Genomic DNA, 5,849 nt, shown 5'->3' with positions numbered 1-5,849 from the left:
AAAAAAAAAAAGAGGAAAGGCAATAAATGAGAGAAAATATTTAAAGAAATACTTTAAAATGCCAAAAGAAATATCAAGAGCAAAAGAGGGAAAGGAACTCCACAATGTGGGGAGGAGGAAATAAGAGAAAACAGATAGAGTAGGAAAACAATGTAGGGAAAAAAATGCAAACAGAAAACCAAGGAGCAGGGAGAACCTCCAAAAAAAAAAAAAAAAAAAGGGAACCCAGAAAAGTGACGAGAGAAAAAGCTGAAAAGTAGAACCTGGGAAGGGAAGAAAAAAGAATAATATTAAAAAGGATAAAAAATAATAAATTTAAAACAGACAAAATAAACTAATTTAAAAAAAGATTGGGGTGGGACAGGGCAGGGGCACCCTGTGTCTGTCAGAGCACACAGACTGGGATGGAATTCCTGCTGGCCCAGAAGGTGGATAGGAGTGAGATATGACCATACCTCTGTTCACCAAGAGGGTGTGGGGTATAAGAGTATCAAGGGGAATATTATAGCTTTCCAGTCCTCCGTGTCCAGTATGCTCTGCAAGTGGAGCCTATTCTTAGGTCTCTGGAATCTGAGAGAATGCTATCACTTTAAATATCCCAAGTGATCGAACTGCTTCTAAACATCCAAAATGTCTGTGCCTTCCAGACAGGCAAAAGTCCACAGCTCTGTCCCTCTCCTTCTTTGCCGCTTCCTCTTTTATTCACTAGCTATCATATCAATCCTCTGTGAAGCCCCTGGCTAGCAGGGCTGATTTTTAAGTTAATTCTTAGGTCCTAAAACCCCTTGGCAATATCTAAGCTGTTCGTACCATCAGGATCACTGCCAGACTGTAGCTCCATATGTCTCCTTTTTTGGTGTTTTCATGCAAATTATTTTGCTAGTAAGAGTGTAGTCCACTTCTGTATCCTTCCTTTCAAAGCTCAGGGCTCCAGGGTTGTCTTCTGTATCTGTGTTAATTGGTTTCTCTTTTCTTTGTTGAAGAGGGTTTATGTAGTTTATCTACCTATTCCTCCATCTTATTGGAATTACTCCATACAAACAGGAGCTCTTGTGGCATAGTGTCTAAGGCATCTGACTGTTAACCGGAAGCCTAGTGGTCCAAACCCACTAGCCATTCCTCGGAAGGAAGACAAGCAATCTACTTCCATAGAGATGCCATTTCAGAAACTCAAGGAGATATCTTTTGAAATAGAATATTTTTATTGCCAAATCATATCTTCAGCTTTAGGGTCTTCTGGATAGTTTAAGTTTCTTGGAGATAGTAGAAATAAACAAATAGTTTCAAATATATCACTTATTATACTGCTGTCAAGTCAGATCTGACTTATTGCGACCCCTCCTTGGTTCCAAGGTGGTATCACTTGCCCAATCTTCCTTCCAAGGAATGGCTGGTGGGTTTGAACTGCCAGCCTTCTGGTTAGCAGTCAAATGCCTTAGGCAATACACCACTAGAGCTCCATTTAAAACAACAGAAACTACCAAATACATCAACAGATTAATGAAGATTTTCTCTGTGAGGTAGGATTTCTAGGTGAGTTTATAGTTTTTGTTTTTGTTTTAACTTGTTACCCTTTATTATCTACAAAAAAAAAGAAGATTGATGCAATCATTATTAGTAAAATCAAGACAGAAACTTTGCATAAACGGTGAGTTTTGCTATGGCGTGACCAGAATGCTGAGGAAAACAATAAGCTAGGAAACTTAGGGTCTAAATAACACACTTGAGGATGTCTATGATAATGACACAGAAATATAGGGCTGGATTTTGAACAATATTATATTATAAATATTAATTTTAAATATTATATTAGAATTATAAATATTTTTGTGGTTGTTAGTTTTTGTTAAATTGATTCCAGCTCATGGTGAAAATTGGTGTTAGGGGTAATTTTTAGATTTGTGTTTGTGTGTGTGTGGGTGCGTGTGTGTATGAGTGACAGGCACTCACATCCTCTTTATATTTGATGCTTTTGAGAAGTAGAACTTTGATGTTTGGGTTCTATTACCTGGAGAGAGCTGGATGTAGTACAAAGAACTTAAGTTTTGATTTAGACTAACCCAGGATTGCATCCCAACTACACCATTTGTAAACTGTGTTGTTGTTGTTGTTATTTGCCGTCGAGCCGGCCCCAACCCATAGCGACCACTCCTTGGATTTCCGAGGCAGTATCACTATGGAAGTAGGATTGCCCAACCTTCCTTCCGAGGAGTGGCTGGTGGGTTTGAACCGCCAGCCTTCTGGTTAGCAGGCAAGTGCCTTAGGCACTATGCTACCAGAGCTCCTTTGTAAACTGTAGAATTTAAAAAGTCACCTCTCTAAATCCACCCCCCTTCCAATGAGGATAATAAGTATAATAATTCCTCCAAACTTGGTATAAGGATTAAAGGACTTTATATAATTTTGAAAAGGGATATCTAGGCCTATGTCAATAAATAAATTTTAGTTCCCATCCTTTCTTTCTATATCCTCTCTTCACTTCTTTCATTCATCTTTCATGTTACAATTATGTTCCAAGAATAAAATTCTTATGATTCAAAATTCCCAAATTCATCTGAAGCTCTTCAGTGTATCTACTCCCTGTACCTCTCCAGAATATTCTATTGCCTCTTTATTCTTTTTAATACCCTTTTTTTTCCCAATTATTATTAGGTGTATGAAGCCACTTTAATTGTGCCTTAGTCATACATTCTTTTTCAAAGAAAATATTCCATGAAATGTATTATCCATTTTATTCTGAAACTGACCAAACATGCAGTCAAGATGTGTTGATTATCACTGGTGATTGGAATGCAAAAGTTGGAAACAAAGAAGAATCGTTAATAGTTGGGAAATTTGGCCTTGGTGATAGAAATAACGTTGGAGATAACAGGATAGAATTTTGCAAGACCAATGACTTATTCATTGCAAATAACTTTTTTCAACAACACAAATGATGGTTATACACATGGACTTCACCAGAGTACACAGGAATCAGGTTGACTACATCTGTGGCAAGAGATGATGGAAAAAACTCATTATCTTTAATAACAAGGCCTGGAGCTGCTCATATACAAGTTCAAGTTGAAGTTGAAGAAAATTAAAACAAGTCCACAAGAGCCAAAATATGACCTTGAATATATCCCTCCTGAATTCAGAGATCATCTAAAGAGTAGATTTGATGCATTGAACACCAATGACTGAAAACCAGAGCAATTGTGGGATGACATCAAGAACATCATCCTTGAAAAAAGCAAGAGGTCATTAAAAAGACAGGAAAGGAAGAAAAGACCAAAATGGATGTCAGAAGAGACTCTGAAACTTGCACTTGAGTGAAGAGTAGCTAAACAAATGGAAGAAATGATAAGATAAAAGAGCTGAACAGAAGATTTCAAAGACTGCTTGAGAAGACAAAGTCAATTATTATAATGAAATGTACAAAGATCTGGAGTTGGAAAACCAAAAGGGAAGAACATGTTTAGTATTTCTCTCTGAAGAAGAAATTTAAGCCTCGAGTTGCAGTATTGACAGATTCTATGGGGGAAATATTGAATGATGCAGGAAACATCAAAAGAAGATGGAAGAAATATACAGACACTCTAGTGAAAAGAATTGGTAGGTGGTCATCCATTTTAAAAGGTGGCATATGAACAAGAACCAATGATTCTGAAGGAAGAAGTTGAAGCTGCGCTGAGAGAAGTGGCAAAAAACAAGGCTCCAGAAATATCCATTGAGACATTTCAACAAATGGATATGGTGCTGGAGGCACTCACTTGACTATGCCAAGATATTTGGAAACTGCTTCTTGGCCAACTGACTGGAAGAGATTCATATTTGTACCTGCTCCAAAGAAAGGTGATCCCACAGAATGTGGAAATTATCAAACAATATCATTAATATCACACACAATAAAAGTTTGCTGAAGATAATTCAAAAACGGTTGCAGAAGTACATTGACAGAGAACTTTCAGAAAAGCAAGCTGGATTCAGAAGGGGATGTGGAATGAAGGATATCATTTCTGACATCAGAAGGATCTTGGCTCAAAGCAAAGAATACCTGAAAGATGTTTATTTGTGTTATATTGACTATGCAAAAACATTCGATTGTGTGAATCATAACAAATTATATAACATTGAAAAGAATGGGAATTCCAGAACACATAATTATACTCATGAGGAACCTGTACAAAGACCAGGAGGTTGTTGTTGGAACAGAACAAGGGGACACTGCATAGTTTAAAATCAAGAAGAGAGTGCATCAGGGTTGTATCTTTTCATCATACTTATTCAATCTGTATGCTGATCAAATAATCCAACAAGCTGGACTATATAAAGAAGAACATGAAATCAGGATTGGAGCAAAACACATTAACAACCTGTTACATTGATGACACAACTTTGCTTGCTGAAAATGAGGATGACTTGAAGCACTTACTGATGAAGATTGAAGACTACAGTCTGCAGAATGGATTGCACCTCAATATAAAGAAACAAAAATCTTCAAAACTGGACTAATAAGCAACATCATGATAAATGGAGAAAAGATTGAAGTTGTCAAAGACTTCATATTACTTGGTTCTACAATCAACACCAGTGGAAGCATCAGTCAAGATATCAGATGACTTATAACACTGGGCAAATCAGAGGAAGGACCACTTTCAAGTGATGAACTCACTGCCTTTGAGTTGAAATTAACTCATAAGGACCCCTCTTTGGGTTTCCAAGGTATTATCACTACGGAAGTAGATTGCCAAACCTTCCTTCTGAGGAGTGGCTGGTGGGTTTGAACTCCCACCCTTCTGGTTAACAGTCAAATGACTTAGGCACTATGCTACCAGAGCTCCTTTCAAGTGCTGAAGAGCATAGATGTTTCCTGGAAGACTAAGGTGCACCTGAAACAAGCCATGGTATTTTCATTCACTTCATATGCATGTGAGAGCTGGACAATGAAAGAGGAAGACTGAAGAAGAGTTGGTACTTTTGAGTTGTGATGTTGGAGAAGAATGCTGAAAGTACCATGGACTGCTAAAAGAACTAACAAATCTGTCCTGGAAGCAGTGTAGCTATTCTCCTTGGGAGTGAGAATGGCAAGACTTTGTCTCACCTACTTTGGTCATGTTGTCAGAAGGGAACATTCCCTGGAGAAGGATATCATGCTTGGTAAAGTGGAGGGTCAACAAAAAGGGAAAGGCCCTCAACAAGATGGATTGACACAGTGTTTGCATCGAGTTATAGCAGGATCATAGAGCTGTCACTTGACAACCTTTCATTCACTATGTGTTGGAAATGACTCAACAGCACCTAACAACAACAACAACAACATATTGTCCATTGGAGTTTTTTTGGGGAGAGTGTGATAGTTAATATTGTATGTCAACTTGGCTGAGTCATGATTACCATTGGTTTAACAGTTATGATGTTGTCATTCCTCATGATGAGATACGATACAATATAATCACTTCCATGATGAGATCTCCTATGAGATGACAATCTGTTGAACGGAAATTTTCAGAGAGGTACGAGTTGATTCCAATATATATGTACATTCTGGCAAAACTCTCTTGCCTGTTCACTTGATCTGGATTCTGCATCTGGCTTGCCACCATCTGACCTCTGTTTCTTTGGTCTTAAGCCAGTGGCCTGCCACATTGCTTGCTGATCTTGGGATTTGCAGCTTCCTTAGCATGTGAAGCAGTGGCTTGCCATTTTATTTGCCAATCTTGGCTTCTTCAGCCCCTAAAGCTACATGTGTCAGGAAAAGCCTTCAGCCTGACATCTGACCCATGGACCTGGGACTTGCTACTCTCTACAACCACATGAGCCATTACCTTGGAATAAATCTCTCTCTCTCTCTCTCTCTCTCTCTCTCT

The sequence above is a fragment of the Orycteropus afer genome, unplaced genomic scaffold (genome assembly GCF_000298275.1).
Source record: "Orycteropus afer afer isolate SDZICR_OR568_19922 unplaced genomic scaffold, OryAfe1.0 scaffold00047, whole genome shotgun sequence".
Taxonomy (NCBI): Eukaryota; Metazoa; Chordata; class Mammalia; order Tubulidentata; family Orycteropodidae; genus Orycteropus; species Orycteropus afer.
Note: the sequence above shows the minus strand (reverse complement) of the source record.